The 19,174-nt window shown below is 42.6% G+C and overlaps 1 protein-coding gene across 5 annotated transcripts in view; it reads right to left on the bottom strand.

Moving 5' to 3' along the window:
* ARHGEF28 (Rho guanine nucleotide exchange factor 28) overlaps positions 1-19,174 on the bottom strand; it is a 165,210-nt gene that overhangs the window by 132,076 nt on the left and 13,960 nt on the right. The window contains exon 2 of one of the 5 annotated variants that reach the window (XM_089779345.1): positions 16,646-16,759. The exons of the other annotated variants lie outside the window; for them this stretch is intronic. The gene's annotated coding sequence lies outside the window, so the exon portion shown is untranslated. The remainder of the gene's footprint in view (positions 1-16,645; positions 16,760-19,174) is intronic. 5 annotated transcript variants of the gene reach the window in all.

The following is a 19,174-nucleotide window of genomic DNA, read 5'->3' as shown; positions in this document are numbered from 1 at the left end:
GTGGCTCACTGTTAAAGTGCTCTTTCAAAGCCCCCTATCTGTGATGGGTCATTGTACAGCTGTTTAAACTCAGCAGACAGCTGCTCAACCTTGCCCTCTACCCCATGGCAACTTCATCCGCTTTACATCACAGATATTATGCAGGACACGGCAGGCAACTGTAATCATTGGACTACTTTTCTCACGGAGATATAATGTTGTTAGTAAACATCAGCATCTCTTCAATCTACTAGAAGCCAATTCAGATGCCATTCTGCACCTGCTAAGCCTATATACGAATCTTCCCTTGATGTTGTCAAAGGGATGTTGTCTGGCTTTGTGAGCCACAGTACTAGAGATAGGCTGGGTTCCCATAGGATAACTATTGACATTTTAGGATCACCAATGGTAATTCACCAATCAGGACAGAAAGGCCCTGGCTGTCTTTCTGAACAGTCTTGAGTTCTTAAAAATTCAGGCGGCATGCACTTTTATAAAGCAATCAATACTGATATCAGTGAAGCATCCCCGATGACCGCTTGCAACTGCATAACCATATAAAAACAGCCCTTTCTATTGGTGTACTCTATGGCAAAGTTGTCTGGTGGCAAAATAGGGTTGCACATCATGTCCAGGGATCGATAAATACACTCGCCCGCATAGATTTTACCAGCTGGTGAGTGCAGGGGCAGACTGGCCCAGTGGGCCATTGTGACAGGCTGGCCGAAGCCCGCACTATGGGCAGCACAGTCCCATCCAATCCACCGGCCAGTGGAGGAGCAGAGCGCCGCTGGAAAGGGGGAAGTGAGGCAATTCTCAGCGCCTGGCTGCCTGCATGCAGCTCCGGCACAAGGAAGTGGGGCACAAGGCAGAGGGCAGGATGCCAGCAGACACCAAGGATGCTGGCGTGATGTGGCATCCTGACATTATGGCAAGTGACCACTGGATTCAAAAAGGCTCCGGCAACCCTGCAAAGTGGAAGGCAGAAGCCACGTAGGGCAGGGGCAGAGGCTTGGGCTGTGCGGAAGGAAGGGAAGGGAAGGGAAGGGAAGGGAAGGGAAGGGAAGGGAAGGGAAGGGAAGGGAAGAAGATATGGGGAAGGAGCTTGTGCTGAGGGGAGGAGGTCAGGAGGGCTACGTCTACACTGGCCCCAAATTCCGGAAAAGGGACGCAAATCAGGTAAGCCAGGATAGGGAAATCCGCAGGGGATTTAAATATCCCCCGCGGATTTAAATAAACATGTCCGCCGCTTTTTTTCCCGGCTTGGGGAAAAGCCGGAATAAAAGCGTCTAGACTGGCGCGATCCTCCGGAATAAAGCCCTTTTCCGGAGGATCTCTTATTCCTACCAATAATTTTGAATTGGTTCTTGCAATCCCAGAGCAGTCTGCTCCCTAGGAAATAATCGTATCCCGGATATTCCCTATTACGATCTGAAAAATTAGCATGCCCCTTCCGGAAAAGGGGCCAATGTAGACGAGCCCACTCAGTCTGAAGACCCAAAAAGCTTTTGGTTCAATTCAGGATTGAGTCTGAAATTCAGTTTTCCTTACTTTATGAGAAGTTGGGGGAATTTAAGACAAAGTGAGGCTCAGACCTTTTAACATTCTAGTGATCTCTTGTCAATCCCGACATAGTTGCTCTTCTCCAGCTCTAGCAGGTTTCGCTTATTCTCCCTTCCCTTTGCTCATGGGCAGTGCCCTTTTGAGCAGGAGAAGGCCCAGCTGTTCCCGTACAGTGCTGAGTCTTTCTGCTGACTGCTTTGATCAGTGTGTAGAGCAGGGGTAGGCAATAATTTTTTCCTAGCGGCTACTTCAAAAATTTTTCAAATTTTTGAAGTAGCTCTGGGCCACCTCGGAAGGGGCAGGGCCTAAACGGGAAGGGACAGGGCTACCCCACCCCCAGACTATGATTGGTCTGGGGGTGGGGAAACCCCTTTGCCCCCCTTCCAACTAGGCACCCATGCCCTGGAAGAGGCTTGGCACGCTCCCCCATCCCCAGGCCAATCAAGGCTTTGGGGCAGGCGAGTGTGGGAAGCCTCCTCCTGCCCTACGAGGAACATGTGGGATCTGATTGGCCTGGGAGCAGGGGAGTGCGCAAAGCCTCCTCCGCTCTCTCTCGCCCTCTGAGCAGCGCACTGTGCTTCAAAGCGCCATGTGCTCCTGGAGGGCAGGAGGAGGGTGGTGCTTTGAAGTGCCACACGCTCCTCAAAGGGCAGGGGTAGAGTGGAGAAGACTTTGGGCGCTTCCCTGCCCCCAGGTCCTAATTGGCCTGGGGGCAGAGGAACAGCAGGGCCTCCCTGGGCCAGATTCACCTGCTTGGATGTGGCCGGATGTGGCCCGTGTAGGCCCTTTTGCCCACCCCTGTGTAGAGGGAGCTGACGAATGAACAGCTCATTAAGCATCCTGAGGGATGAACGGCTGCTCTTACGTTGTTGGTGGCAGATGTTTGGAGTTCCCTGGTTTGAAAATTCAGAGGCTTTCACCAAACCAGAGGCTCAGAACTTGGTGTTCTAGGGAACCTGCCTTAATCTACTGCTGGCAAGAACCAGTTTGCCCATCCCTGTGGTAAATCACCATCCAGTTCCTCACAGAGACTAAATAAATCTATATGTGTGAAAAACCTGTTTTTCTATTAGATTAAAAGAAAGAAAATGCCTGGCTCTATAAATCCTGTTAGAGGCATAAACCCTTCTAATCTCTTCTTTGGCTCCAGTGCCACGGCAGCATTTTCACTAATATGAGGTGTGCTCTGTTTAAGCCCCAGATTCAGGAAATGTGTGTCACAATTGCTTAGTCATGGATTTAATATGTTTAGAATTTGGCACATATCTGCATAAATGCTCAGAATTTTAACCCTGCTCACACTCTGTCCATTCCTTTTGGTGTCCTAAAACTCTTTGGGCGTTTATGTACTTGGATGCACAAATTATGAAGCTCTTTCTTTGGTGCTGTGTGAAAATCTCTTTGCCTCTGTATTTTCTGCCATGCATTTGTCTGGAGGCAAGCTCTGTTTTCAATTACAAGGAAGGGAAGTCAATAGAATTGCTCCTGATTTATATTAGTACTATTAGTGCATTATAATCAGAATTCTGTCAATTATGTACATATATTTAAAACTGTAACTCTTGCTTCTCAGGTGGAGAAACTATATTAATAGTTTGCAGTAATATTTTAATTGGATTTAAACAATGCAGTCCTGTTTAACTCTTGGTGATGCTCTTTGTTATTTTAGAGAGACCATGCTTAAAATCATAGAGTGAAATCTTGGTACCTTAAGTCGAGGGCAAATCTCCCATTCACTTTGAAGAAGGCCAGGATTTCACCCATCTTCTCTAAATGTTATGGCTTCTTTTATTAAACATATTTGAATGACAGCAGGTGATCTGTGTCTTAATCTGTATCTGTTCGAGCTGATGCCAAGGGGCTTAGAGAAGTTCTAAAGGAGATGGCCTTGTTGATTCCTGCCTGTGCTACTGTGGGAATTTGCCTCCATCTACTGTGTATCCAAATGGTTTGTAAGCTAAGAGTCTGCTTGAATTCCAGGTGACACTGGTGGTCAACACAGCCTTTTCTTACTTGCATCTTGTTAGGCATTTGCAAAGCTTTCTATAAATCCAAACAGTATCACTGTGATCAGTGACTTTGTGGCTTCTATATTGGATTACTGCAACATTGTACTCTGTATGGAGACTAGCTTGAGGACTGTCTAGAAGTTGCTATAGCTTGTACAGAATGTGACAGCGCTTGGGCTTGCTTGCAGGAAACCTGTCTAAAACTGCCGTCTGAAAGCTCCCTGACTTCTGTGTTTCTAGTTCTGATTTTGTTGCATGAAATTCCATATGCTTGGAGCCCTGCCAGTCTGAGAGACCTCCTCTCTCACCATGTGGTCCCAGGGCAGCTGAAGCGCTCAGGTTAAAGTCCCTGGATGGAGACATATGAAGGATGATGGCAAGATATTTTCTGTGGGTGCGTCAGGAGTTTGTTTCCTCTTAGGTCTGCCAGGCCTAACTTTGGAGTATTAAGGTATGATGCAAGCCCCTTTTCCTAGGCATTTGGCTAAGAGACTGAGGAACAGGAGGGCAGAGGCCTGAGTTTATTTGATGGATGCTGGGGGTGGAATAGGTATGTTAGATATGTTGATTAAATGTGTTTATATATATGAACACATGAATAGTGAAGATCTACTGGTACCATTTAATCAGGAAACAACGTAGATGTGCTTGGCAGGGTAAAAGGAAAGAGAGAGAATTTGAATCAAGAGACAAATGGACTTGTGAAAGTAGTGTGAAGAGGGTATGTGATCAATTTACTAAGCACCATGCAAGTTCTTTGGAATCTGGCCAAGAGAAGTTCTGTGCTGTCCACAATATCAAAGCTGCTTTGTATTCAGGCTACTTGGCTAGTTTTTCAGTAGAGGAGAGTTCTGTGTGGCTTTTTTAAATTTAAGGTTTTGGTACTTAGCAAGAACATTAGTAGTTTTAGATCACTTCTGTATCTTAAAAATGTACCCCTGGGGAAGAATAAATATCTCCATAAGAAAAACTGTTCAGCTATAGTGTTTAAAACAGACCTTAAAATATTCTTGGTTTTCAAGATAGACATCTGCCTACAAGTTTAAGGTTCACAGCATGGGATCTTTCCTCTCAGCTTTCCTCTCTATCAGAATAGAGAGAAGTGGAAGTTCTGAAACCATTGAAAACTTGGTGCAGCCTCAAAGGAGTATTGGTTCAACAGAAGTAAAAGAGGCTATAATAATTGTGCAAAATAATTTTCAAAATAATAATTGTAATGCACAATGACAAATATAGAACATATCTTGAGAGTGAAAATATCAGATAAAATATTTTATACTCTTTTAATTACAGTTTTAATTAAGTGAAGATTAACTTTTTAAACTTCTTTTCTTTAGGTCTCCAAACCCTACATGCACATTACCCCCCATAAGCAATAACAACTTGTTTTACAGATTGTATTTTAAAATAAGTCAGTCATTTGAAGTATCAGTTTCATGTACTGTATGTGCAATATAACTTTTCTGTTCTTTTCACTGTTGTGTAGTGATTTGTTAGGACTGAATTGCATCCTTTAAATATTAAAAAACCTGGCTTCACTCACTTTGAACTGTAAAGCTCATAGGTTGAGGCATGATATGCTGTAGTTCAACCAGGAGTAATGGACTAGATGCAGAAATCACTAGTGAAGTGCCTTCATAAGGCTCAAGAAGGGGGTTACGAATGGCAGCTTATAAATAGTGTGGTGGCAACTGTTCTCAAATCGTTTTCTTTCCAGATTCTAACAGATAAGAAGCACCGGCAGTATTCAAAACATCCCCTGCAAACAGTTGGAAAGGAAATTTTGGGGTGTGAATTTGTTGTGTAATTTTCACCTTTGTAGTTTTGCCACATGTTCGCCTGGATGATTGGGTAAGTGGGGAAATGGTGCCAAGAGATAAGTACTTCAGCGCTCATAAGCATAACTATAATCCAGCCATGGCAGAAGAAAGATGGTAGGCAATGGAAGTGTTTAATTAGTCTGCAAATGTATTCACTTAAAGTAAATGTGAGTACATATTAGGGATGTAAAAGGTTAAACTGTTAACTGGTTACCTGGTAAGGAAACAGCTGAACCAGGTTAAGGAGGGGGACAGCCCAACCAGCAACCAGATGGAATGGTATTTATACCCTATAGTCCCAAGAAACTCTTTCATTTGCTTTGGGATGGCAGCATCTGCCTTCTGACCTTTTAAATTAGTATGCTTACCAAGGAACTGGAGGCCCCAGCCAGCAAGAACAGCCTGTCCGCCCATGGTGGCTCAGCCAGCAGGACCCTGGCCATGGCAGGGCAAAACAGCCCCTGTCACCTGGAGTGGGGATGGTCTGGAGCAGCCCCTACTGGCTAGGATGGGGCAGGATCAGAGCAGCCACCACCAGCTGGGGCAGGGCGGGGCTGGGCTGGGCTGAACTCCTGCTGTATTATGACTAATGTTTATAACCAGCTAAATGATTTGTTTAACTATTTTAGTGGGTTTTTACATCCTTAGTACCTGGCTATAAATTGAATGGTGTGAGTCATCATCATTTCCTTAAGCATTTTCATGTAATCCACAGCCTGGTCCCAGCTATGCCATTGCTGTGACTCCAAATCATAGAACACTAGAATTGGAAGGGACCTCGAGAGGTCATTGAGTCCAGTCTCCTGCCCTCACAGCAGGACCCATTAGACCATCCCTGACAGATGTCTAACCTGCTTTTAAATATCTCTAGGGATGGAAATTCAACAACCTCCCTAGGCAGTTAGGAAGTTTTTCCTCATGTCCAACCTAAACCTCCCTTGCTGCAATTTAAGCCCATTGCTTCTTGTCCTGTCCTCAGAGGCCAAGGGGAACAGTTTTTCTCCCTCCTCCTTATACCACCCTTTTAGATACGTGAAAACTGCTATCATGTCCCCTCTCAGTCTTCTCTTTTCTAAACTAAACAAGCCCAGTTATTTCAGTCTTCCCTCATAGGTTATGTTTACTAGACCTTTAATCATTCTTGTTGCTCTTCTCTGGACCTTCTCCACATCTTTCTTGAAATGTGGTCAGCACAGAGTAGAGCGGAAGAATGACTTCTCGTGTCTTGCTCACAGCCCTCTTATTAACGCATCCCAGAATCATGTTTGCTTTTTTTTTTTTTTTGCAACATCACACTGTTGATTCATGTTTAACTTGTTGTCCACTATGAGTCCTAAATCCCTTTCAGCAGTACTCCTTCCTAGACAATCACTTCCTATTCTGTATGTTTGAAACTGATTGTTCCTTCCTAAGTGGAGTACTTTGCATTTGTCCTTCTTAAACTTCATCCTGTTTACCTCAGACAATTTCTCTAGTTTATCCAGATCATTTTGAATTTTGATCCCATCCTCCAAAGCACTTGCAACCCCTCCCAGCTTGGTATCATCTGTAAACTTAATAATCGTACTCTCTATGCCATCATCTAAATCAGCTGTTCTCAAACTTTTTGGGCTCCGGAGTCCTTACATGCGTAAAAATTTATGCGGAGCCCCAGCGGTCCACTGATTGTATGTGTTGTACCTATCGATGTTTCCAGTTTGTCAACTTCGCAGAGCCATGGGGATGTCTCTTGGAGCCCTGGGGCTCTGCGGAGCACAGCTTGAGAAACACTGATCTAAATCATTGATGAAGATATTGAACAGAACTGGCCCCAAAACAGATCCTTGCGGAACCCCACTTGTTATGCCCTTCCAGCAGGATTGTGAACCATTAATAAGTACTCTCTGAGAACGGTTATCCAGCCAGTTATGCACCCACCTTCTAATAGTCCCTTTCAGGTTATATTTCCCTAGTTTATTGATGATAAGGTCATGCAAGACCATGTCAAATGCCTTACTAAAGTCTAGGTCAGGGCTATACAACACATGGCCTGTGGGCTGCATGTGGCCCGCGGTACAGTTTGCTTTTATGCGGGGCTCAACACACAGCCTGCGGGAGGGGTTCTTTGAACATGGCCTCCACTGGGATCTTGTTCCACAATGGCGAGTCAATATATAATGGCCTTCTGTTGATATGCATTTTAGTAGTTAAATTCCTGGACTTTCATTCCAAAATGAGGTTTACCAACATCGGAAAAAGCCCTCCGTTATTTTTATTTTCTTTTGAAATAACTCAATTGCTGTGTGGATGCTAATATTGCTTTTCCAGAATAATGGCCGTTATTCAAGAATAACAGTGCAGTGTAGATGCACCCAAAGTGTAACTAACATAGCTTTAACTTTACTACAAACTCATCAAAGCTAAGATGGAAAAATTAAGCATGTCTATAGCACAGAAAATGCACCTTATAAAATATAGACTACAGTAAGGCCCGTAGATCACATAGGCTAATGCAGGACAGCAGTCCAGATAAAAGAAGGTTTATTCAGTCCTTGATGAGACCAGTAAAAGAGGAGTTGTCTTGTAGACAAGAAGTGTGAAAGTGTGCTGTGCAAAAGAGAAGCATGACAAAAGGTACAATAGTAAGAGTAGATGTGACCAGAGGAGCAGGTTGAGAGCAGCACGGAGAGACATGGTGAATAGAAGGAAATGAACTGAAATGTAGAAGGGACATAATTATGTAACTTTGAAGAGGAGTAAAAGGTGCTTGTATGAAGCAGTAAGAGAAAAAACAAGGGAAGGGATTCAAGGTGGTGAGTAGTGATAACATGGCTGGAGCAGTGGGAGATTCAAATTATATTAGCATTATTTTGATTAGACTCAGGTGGGAAGAGGACAGGGATGGTGTGACTGGAAAAATAAATATTTACTGTAATCAAGAGACAAAACTGGTAAGATAGACATTGATTTTTACCAAAAGGAATAAAGAATAAAAATAGATTTTTGTGTTATTTAAGCAGGAAAATAGAATCTGGATGTAAAGGGAGGAAAGAGATGTTTGAGACTTGTATGTGAAGTATCTGGATCCAATGACACACCAAAAAAATCACCAGAAAATCTGAGGCTCCAGTTCCTCCTCTAAAATCTCACTTTCCCTACCATCCAGCATTTTCTGTAGAAACACATAGTGAAGTCATCATACAGGCAATCCCCAAATTACATGGATCCGACTTACATCAGATCCCTACTTACAAACGGGGTGAGGCAACCCCGCACTAGCTGCTTCCCCCCAGCAGACCAGGGAGACGCGAAGCTAGCGCCCCCTCCCCCCCCCCAGCAGACCAGGGAGACGCGGAGCGGCTTTTCTCAGCAGACACCTCAGCTTGAGAATAAAGGACTGAGGGAAGTGAGGTGTGGGAGAATAAAACTGAGCTCTGGAGAAATGTTTGGCTAGAGTTTCCCCTACAATATGTACCAGTTCCGACTTGCATACAAATTCAACTTAAGAACAAACCTACAGTCCCTATCTTGTACGTAACCCGAGGACTGCCTGTATTACAGGATTTTCCAACTGAACAATGTAGCTAATAAGATGAATGCTTATGAAATCTTTTCTTAGAATGTTAAGCAGATTCTTCCTCTTTAAGATATAAGCCAGGAACAATCAGTATCTTATTATACATCCTTCAGCTGTCCACTGCGCTCTCTGTCTTTTTCCCCCTTCCTTTTTTTGTTTGGCTTAGTTGTCATTAAAATTCTGAGTATCAATCCTGTGAATCAAATAATGCTGCTTAATATTCCCTATATCTTCCTTTTATCTTTATGAATCTAAGGCTATGTCTACAGTGGTGGCTTCTTGCGCAAGAAAATCTTGCGCAAGTGTTCTTGTGCAAGAACTCTTGCACAAGAAAACGTCCACACTGCCATGTGGATGATGTGCTTTGCGCAAGAGCATCCATGGCAGTGTGGACGCTCTCTTGCGCAAGAAAGCTATGATGGCCATTTTAGCCATAGGGCTTTCTTGCGCAAGAAATCCCTGCCGAGCGTCCACACTGTCCTCTTGCGCAAGAGCTCTTGTACAAGAGGGCTTACACCTGTTAAAAAAGAACATAGTTCTTGCGCAAGAAGCCCTCTTACCACGCCGTACTGTAAATTTCCTTGCTCAAGGGCAGGCAGGCAGTGTGGACACTCTGTGGATTCTTGCGCAAGAATGGCCATTCTTGCGCAAGAAGCTGCGAGTGTAGATATAGCCTAAGTGTTTTAAAAGAAAAGAACTACGTTGAGCACGGGATGCAATAAAAAGTGCATTTTAAAATTAGAGTAGAGAGATGGGAAGTGGTGTTATGCAGTCTCCCTTGTTCCAGTCTGCTGCTGCAAAGTGAGTAGAACTGGTCTGCTGGCCGCACCTAAGAGTAATCCCCTGGTGTGCATAGAATTTACCCAGGGAAAAGAGGACAGGTGAACGGGACACAGCTGAAGCTTCCCTGTATTCCTGTGATTCCCCTAGATCAGCCCTTAGAAGACACAGGAATTCAGGTGTAACTTAGAGCACACTGTGGGATGCTTTGCATTATGCCAGGGACTAGTTTGGTCTCTATCCCCCCATCCAGAGATGTGAGTCAGAGATTTGGGGCTCATGACTAAAACAGGAATGTTCACACTAAACATCAGCAGTTTGCTGAATATAAACAAAGGAGTAGAAGCCAAAGGAAAGTAGGAGCCCTGATAAGTGAACAGATTGAGGTATCTGTTAGCATGAGAAATAGACATGTCTGTTTATAAGGCATGTGTACACAACAAACTTTTGCTGACACAGGTTACTTTGGTATAAGCTGCTGTAGTTAGTAGATGGCTTGTCTGCTCCTTGCATTGGCACTTCACGTATTCACTAGGAGTGCTTGTTTTAGTGCACGGTGTGGTGCCTCATGGGTAAGTTTGAAAAGTTCTGGGGCAGAAATGAATCATGCAGGGGTTACTGGGACTGCAGACTCAAGTTTCAATCATGCTACTTTCTCCATCCAGTACTGTCAACCTATCTCATGTTTTTCATTCTGGTTTTGAAAATCTCACAAACCTGAGTGGGTCTTGTTGCTGTCCACTGTCTCTGACAGAGGCATGGAGTCTGCACAGCTCTGCACTATTGCCATGAATACTTCAAGAACATGACATGTGATCCTCGGTTATTTGCAGAACCACAGGGATATGATTCATACTTTGAAGTAGGAATAAGAGATCCTCCGGAAAAGGGCTTTTTTCTGGAGGATCGGGCCGGATCGGGGCCAGTGTAGACGCTCTTTTCCGGCTTTTCTAAAAGCCGGAAAAAAGCGGCGGACATTTTTATTTAAATGCCACGGGGGATATTTAAATCCCCCGCGGATTTCCCTATTACGACCTGTCAAATTAGCATGCCCCTTCCGGAAAAGGGGCCAATGTAGACGTAGCCAGTGGGTTATACTGTAATCTTCCTTTCCTCCTTCCTTTCTCTTTGCTTCACCCTCCTTTGGTTGAAAGAAATGGAATGCAAAAGTGATGGTCACTTTGTTGTTCTTGAGTAGGGTTGCTATCTGTCCAGGTGTTCCCAGAATTGCCCCTTTCTGAGATAGGTGTCCCAAGAAAACTGTAAAATGCTCAGTATATATTGCCAACTGTCTAGCTCTATGGGATCATCCTGGATGTCCTTTTTGGGGAGGAGGGGGGACTGGACTACAGATGTAACAACCCTTGAGTGTGCAATGCAAGTTGACTGCCAAAGGGTTGCTACCGCTGGACTTAGTCCCGATCAACTTCACGTGCGAACACTTCTATTCAAAAACAAGAATACCTTGTTCCTATCTATCATAACCTAATGCCATACATATGGAAGAAGAGTCACCACAAACAGAGTTAATCAGGAACGGTTCCACATATACACAGATCCTTACTCTGAAAATTAAACATTTGGTTCCCATTCATATTTGCTGGAATATTTGCCCGCTGCCTGGACAAATCTAGCCTTCACTGTCTAAGAAGACAATTACACTTCTATTGATATGTCCCAAGTATGAGACCTAAAACTACCCAAAAAAGTCTTTACTAAACCACATAAAGGAGGACTGTTCTTTTAGGTATAGCTTGAGGCATTATATAGAAGCTTTGAAGATTTTAAGAAAAGTATCCTCTCAACCTTACATGAACCTCTAATGGTGATAAGACACCCTGTAAACTCACTGTGGTAGGCTGTAAGGAAGATATAGCTCTATACATGGGAGTAGAACATACTCATTGTGCCAGATACACAGATCGCAACAACCTGAGGAAAATCCCTAAAAGCTTAATTCAAGGGGAACTTTCACCCTTCCTGTAAGCTGCAATCAGCCTTAGAATTCATCATAGTCACACACACACTAACCACCTCATTCCATGACTGATTTGTATGAAGACTCACTGAAATATTTATTATTAATGAATATGTATTTTACATATTTAAAGCCAACAACGAAAGCATCTTTGTACCTTCAACTGCTAAAATAAACCTGGTTTACTGACTGCATTAAGCTTACTTTATTATTTAATCAGGAACACCTCGTTTTATTACTAATATTAATTTGCGTGTGTTACAATAGCTTACAAAGGCCCTAGCCAAGATTAGGACCCCACTGTGCTTGCCATTGTGTACATATGCATAGAAATCAAGGCCAGTACTCACCATTAGTACAGTCCCACCTGATTTCCTGCCTAATACAGGTCACATGATTTCTCCAAATAATTCCTTCATAAACATAGTATGGGACTGTCCCTGCTGAAATCTCTGACTTTTAAGTTGAGCATTACAATACTTTCCCCGCATTTTAATGAATCATTTAGGTAAATATTTTAAAGCAAATCTCTTAAAATATTATTTACCTCAGTAATTGTTTTTGGTCAGATGAGAATGGGTTAAAATGTTAAAATATTTTCTCTGAGTCATCACAAAGACCTTTGTAATGAAACTTAGCTGTTACCATCAACAATACTGTACTGAACAAAACATAAGCCATCAGAAGGAGACAAATAACTTGGACAAGGAGTGGCAGTAAGTAACAAAGGTCGGTTAACATAAACCAGCCTTATTGTCTGCTCAATAACTAATAATTAAAAACAAGAACAAAAATAGAAACATGGCATACATCTTCAGGATAATTTATAATGGTTAGCATGATCTCCTTTTCTGCTAGAGTCTAGTAAACAACTGCTGGTGATTTGTTCCAAAAGCATGTGACTACCTCTTTGAATGGAATGTAACTGGATACAATGCTAAGCAGGTACTAAAACAACAACTACATATGAAAAGGAAGAGTATTAAATTAAACACAGATCAGCAAGCCAGAAAGTAAGAGACAAAAGCTCAACACTTTGTATAGTCATTGATTTAGGAGCAAAGTATGACTAGTAATACCTTAAATAAAATTTAAGAGGCTTTTTTTCCCATTTCTATTGCTTTAAAGAGGAAATAAACACAACTGTCAATTTGTTAATGCATGTGATTAATGCAAAACAAATTAACTAGATTAAAAATAGTGATGATTAAGCACGGTTTTAATTGCACTGATTATAATAAAATACCAATTTGAATGTATTATAAATATTTTATTTGTTTCTACATTTTTAGATATATTGATTTCAATTACACCAGAGAATACAAAGTATATGGTGTTGACTTTATATTACTTTTAAGTGAGCACTATATATTTTGTAGTCTGTGTTGTAATAGAAATCAATACATTTGAAAATATAGAAAAAAATCCAGAAATATTTATAATAAATTCAGATTGGTATTATATTATAAAGAGTGCAATTAAACCTACAATTAAGCATTACTATTTTTAAATCTCATAGTTGTGATTATTTCTTTAATCAGTTGACAGACCTAATAACTAAATTTCTCCACAACCAAATTACATTTATAAGCATTATTGTCTACATATACAAATACCCTGGAAACAGAGGATGCACTTTGGTATACTAGGGTTAAAAAAAAAAATAGTACAAATTTACTCATATGCAATTATAAAAATTCAAATAATAATATACAAATGGACATTTGAGTGTTGGAAGGCTAGTCTAAACTGGTAATGCTCAACTGAAGTCAATAGAATTACACTTATCTAACAATAAAATTCTGGGAGTTTATGTTGTGAACATGTGCACAAGACACTAAGAAGCCTGCTCCAGATCTGCAGAAAAAATCCCCAGAGCAAGAGTTTTGTTTTCAACCGTAAGGCTTAAAATGTTTAAAATAACACATGAGCTGTACACAGCAAGCACTGGATTGAATAAATGCTTTTTCAAAACAAAGAAGCTTTGCATGAAATGTACATGAAGAATTTCCACATAAACTGTTTTTTTGCAAAAACACAAAACAAGTGAAAAATTTGATAACTGGCAGTTGAGGCTGCTTAGAGCTATTCTCACAGTTCATGTCAAAACAGTGAGAGAAAGGCGAGAGGAGGATCTTTGCAATTCACAGAACATAACGTATAGGGTTTCTCTACCTTGATATAAGAATTATCTTGCATTTGCTGCAGGAAGCTCATAAAATATCCTTTGATATGGAATCTCACCATGTTCATCAGTTTGGTTTTGATTTATTTACTTTAAAAAAAATGCTGCAATAGCTGTTGCTTCCTCTATGCCTTGTCAGTTGCTTAACACTATGTCCAGAGGCCTTTTGAATAATATATATTTGCACAAGTGAAGCATGCATTTATGTGCCCTGAGATAATGGAGATCCGCTCTTTAAGCGTGACATGACTCATCATACAAATAGTGAATGTAAGGAGTTATATGACTTTTATGTTTAATAAGCAAGATCAGATTGGCAGCAGTAGTGCACCTAGTTCTTATACAAGAAAACCACAAACCTTATTTATTCTCAAAATGTATTCTAAAATCATCTTCTTTGACAAAGTCCTTTCATTCACTGATTCTACAGATATGTGGAGAGAAACTATTATATTCCCACGGTAGGTATATTAGATCAAGCTGCACCTCTTGCTTGCTGAGCCCACCACCCAGTCTTGAGGTGCTGACACAGGCTCACATAAGTAGAGGGTAGCCATAAGCATGGGAAGTAGGGATGTGGGGAAAGCCGCAGTACTCCCAAGGTTGTATCCAACTTCCCCAGGCCTAGGGGCCAGCCCCACTGCTGACTCACCTCCAGTTTGGCCAGTCCTGGACCCTGGCCTCAAGGCAGCCTCCTGTAGGGACTCCTGGCCCCATCTGCTATGCCATAGTCTACCAGTCTCCACCAGCCCTTTGAGTCCCATCGCCTACCAGCCCCACCCGTACCCACCAGCCCTGGAGACTCCCCTGATGCCCAGGGTCCTGCTGCCAGTGCTCAGCAGTTGCCCCCAGCTGTGATTACAGCCTAGGGGTAGTGAGAGGCTAGGGTTGTTAACTCTCCCAGACTGGATGCGATTGCTGCAAATGGCATCTGAGTGGCCCAGTCTGGGAGAGTCTGCAACCAAAGGGGCACTAAACAGTCTTGGGCCAAAGGGTTCAGACTGGGGGAGGGGCTCCGGGCTTAGCCTAGGGTGGGGGATTAGGGTTCAGGAGGGGGTTCTGGGTGCAAGGTCGGGGAAGGAGTTTGAGTGCAGATGGACCCGTGTCTGAGGCAGGAGGTTGAGTGTCGGAGGAGGTTCAGGATGGGACAGGGGTTCAGGAAGCAGCTCTGGCTGGGAACCATTTAATGGAGATGGCTTCTGGGTGGTAGATTCTTCTTTTCTGACTAAATGTACTTTAAATAACAATGACATTGAATAATGTTAAATAGGCAGGCCAACACCGGAAGTCTGAGAGTTAAATATCAACAAAGTGCTTCTAATAATTTGAAAAGTTTAGACACTCTAACAAACATCCTCTCATAATGCATGAGACAGTAAGCTCAGGGGACTGATGGGAAAGGTCAGAATCCAAGAGAAACTTGAAACCAATGACCCAAACTTGTTCAATCCAGCACAATAAGAGATAGGGTCATATAAAGCAACAATACAGTATTTCAGAAAAGAATATTTTGAGGGCCCAAGGAATCTAGTGAGTAGGTGCAGTGGGAGTTGAGAAGGGAGGAAAACAGACAGAAGCTTTTCCTCCTGATGTATCTCAAAGATCTACTAGGTTTTAGGACATGCCTCTGTCTCCTCTATTGTCCTCCAAATACCATCCCCCTAAGTGCAGCATTTGTCAAGCTCTCAGTGCAGTGTACTTCACAGACTTCTGAGACCTCTAAACTTTGACTTTTACATAAAACCACTTGCTTCTTTATATGCTAGCAATTATTTTCAATTATGGATTACAATAGTAGAGTTCCCTTAATTTAAAAGCTTTTAACATCTCGCAAGTGTTTCATCAAATGCTCATTTTCTCCAAGTCATTTTACATTCTTTGAATTAAAAATTAATACATTTTAAGAGAATGAAACAAAAATGTTATAAGTTCAATTTATCTGAACTAAAACTACCTCGACTCACATGAGACAAAATTATTGGAGAAGTGGACTACACAGAATAACATTAATAAAACAACATAATCAGGTGATACTGGACTGAGTAATCCTGAACATTTGAGTGGTTTACAGATGAAAATTTTGTAATTGAACAATAATGCTTTACTCTTCAGATCCTATTAGCTGAAAATCATGTACTTTGAAGCCTTTAATTTTCTCTTTCATTATAATTTATTTATGAAACCATGACATTTATGGATGTAGTAATTATATTGTGTAACTCCTTTTTCTTCCCTGGGTTACTTGGGAGCAGGTCACACTCACATGTGTGCCTGAACATCTGATGGTTTTAACATAAAAGGAGATCCTGAGTACCCCAGTTTTCATTGTGAGATTCTCTAACAGACTGAGTGGAGAACACATTGAGCTAAATCATTTTACTTCTGCTGGAAACAATGTCTTACAATGTAATACTGAATTTTTCAAGTTGCATAAGCTCAGTATATATGCATCACCCTTTTCACTGTTATTCCACACTTCCTGAAAAAGAGACATGCTTAATTCCAATATTTTTCTTATTAACTAAAACTTGGACTCACATCATGATACATCATCTTTAGAGACCAAAATTCAGGCTATTTCAAACAAACTCAAAAAGCCACAATACTCCTTAATGAATATGGACAAAAGAACCACTTTCACATCTAATTCAAATACTGACTGGGCTGTGTTTTCCATGAAAGCCATGCAAATAAGGCAGGAGTTGTTCAAATAGAAGGACTTTTCAAGACACATGTGCACAATAATTGGACCTGGCAAAAAGAAAATGTACTTACTCAAAGGCTCCTTCACACAGGATAGAACAGACTCTTCAGTTGTTTTCCCAGTTAAATTGAGAATTACCCAAGCAAGGAAAATACCATGATTGGCAAGACCCTTAGAAGAGAAGCCTATGAAGGTGTGGGGGGGGGGGGAAGGAAGAGGGAGGTTAGCACACAAATAGATTCCACCTGGATAGCTGCATCAACCTCCTAGTAAGCATCATTAGTTTTATGAGGGACTCCCCAGGAACCACAGTTTATAGGAACCATCTACTTCTCCCATGGGCCCAAGGAGGCTTGTAAGGCACCCCACGAGTCCCAGAATATTTGCATCCTCCATGTCAGTCTTAACAGCTATTCAGTCTTGAACACCAGCTTCTGAGACACATATAAAACTCATCAGGACACTAGCTGCTTCTGACTCTCTCTCCGCTGATCCTAGGAAGTTCAAAACCCACCATCTCCCAGATTTTGTGGGGATCAATAGTGCCCTCCCAAACCACCACCACCATCCCGATAAGCCTAAGAGGAATAGTTGGCAACTGTACAACTGCAAACCAAACTATGCCCATGAGACCTCCAATAAGAACATAAGAACAGCCACACTGGGTCAGATCAAAGGGCCATCTAGCCAAGTATCCTGTCTTCCAACAGTAACCCAAAGGCAATGAACAGAACAGGGAATCATCAAGTGATCCATGCCCAGCTGCCCATTCCCAGCTTCTAGGAAACAGGGGTTAGGGACATCATCACTGCCCAATAGTCAAAATAGACTTATCTGGGGCTAACAAATTTACTAAAGTTTTTTGGGGTTGAGGATGAGCTTCAGTGAGCTTCCCAAAGCTCATATACAGCAATGGGCTTTCACCGAGACTACAGCTTGGGGAGATTAACCCAGCAAGCATGGACAGTTGATGAAGGTAGGGCTGGTGGAGGCAAGTTCCCAGCCCCACCTCAAGTCCTGCCCCTTCTGCTGAGACCCCGCTCCCTCCCACAGGGAGGCAGGGCACCCCTCTGCGCATGCTCCCCCCCAAACACAATGAGGGAGGGGAGTGGGTGGGCACGAGCTTACTCCAGCACACTGGAGAGGGAGCGTGGTAAGGCTCCAGCCGTAGAACACCAGGGGAAGGAGAAGGGCATGTGACACAGCCCCAGCCCCATAACACCAGGGGAGGAAGGAAGGCGTGCCACGTGGCTCCAGACTTCCCAGCACAGAGGGAGGACGATGCACAGCTCTAACCTCCCCACCCGGAGCATGGGGAGGGAGGGTGGGCACTGGGTGCAGCAACATTCCGCCCCTAGATCGCAGAGAGCAGACATTCCGGGGCAGAGTTGGGTGAAACCATGCCAGGAGGTTTGGAAAGGCAAAGCTGCCTAGGCTACCGGATGCCCATGCCAGAAAGCCTATAAGGGCTTGCAGGGGGAATGATAAGGCCTCCCAAGACTCACTACAGGTTCTCCTCTCCTGTAAACCTCAGTAGCTCTCCAACAAAAGTGGGAAAATTAACCCTGCGGACTGGATGTGGCCTGCAGGCCTGAGTCACTGGAGGGCCCCCACCTCCATGTTTACCTGCGCCTCTGCAGGTATCAGAGGATCGCAGCTCTCATTGGCCGCAAATTGCCCTACGTGACCAATGCAAGTGGTGGGAAGTGACATCCCGGTTTCCGACGCTGCCTGCTGTTCGCATTGCCATGAATGGCGATTCGCAACCAACAAGAGCTGTGATCCTCCGATACCTGCAAAGGCGAAGGTAAACATAACAGTGGTGGCCTGCCTGTAGGCTGCCATTTTTGTTTTATTGCCCACCCCTGCTCTACAAGAAAGAGGAAGTACCCTTTACCTTCCCAAATCTTGCTCTCTACAGCCCCTTAGACTGAACAGGGAGCTTGGAAAAGGAACTGTTATATGAATGTTCTGAGGTCTGCAGAGAGGGAGAACTCCCAGAGAGTGTTAAAAAGCTCATTATTCTGTCTAGAAAGTCTTTTGTCAGATATCTTCTTTTTCTTCCATCAGGTTACAAATTTTTGAGGTCAACATTTGCAAGGAAAAGAAAAAGAAATGTTATTGCTGATCAACAGAACTCAGAACCTCCGCAGTTCTTTGACAAGCAAACCCCAAGCTTGTGATAGCAGAAGTTCTATAGCACCATTATAAATCTCAACATTAATAACTTTTTAAATTAAAAGGTTAATCCTCTAACTTTTCATCCTAAAATACCAGATTCCAGATGAGTCCAGTAAACTAAATTTTATTCACTGTATTATTTTGTTTCTAAGTCAGATGGCTTATGAACTCTGTTCAGTTCCTCTACTTTGAAGGTGTCATCGTACAAAAATTTCTTATCCAATCATTCCATATTGTGTTGAAGAAAACCACATATATAGACTACCAATTTTGAAGCTGAGTACATGTTTGTATCTGATGAGGAAGGAAAATGTGCAGGGGAAGGAAAATGGCAAGTATAGGTTTATAACAGAAACACAGTTCCAACTTTAAGCTATTTAGTAACTGATTTCCCTTCTTAAGTAGTATCTGCTTTTAAG

This window comes from Pelodiscus sinensis, chromosome 6 (genome assembly GCF_052426305.1).
Source record: "Pelodiscus sinensis isolate ZL-2025 chromosome 6, ASM5242630v1, whole genome shotgun sequence".
Lineage (NCBI taxonomy): Eukaryota > Metazoa > Chordata > Testudines > Trionychidae > Pelodiscus > Pelodiscus sinensis.
Note: the sequence above shows the minus strand (reverse complement) of the source record. Positions and strands in the feature narration are given on the sequence as shown.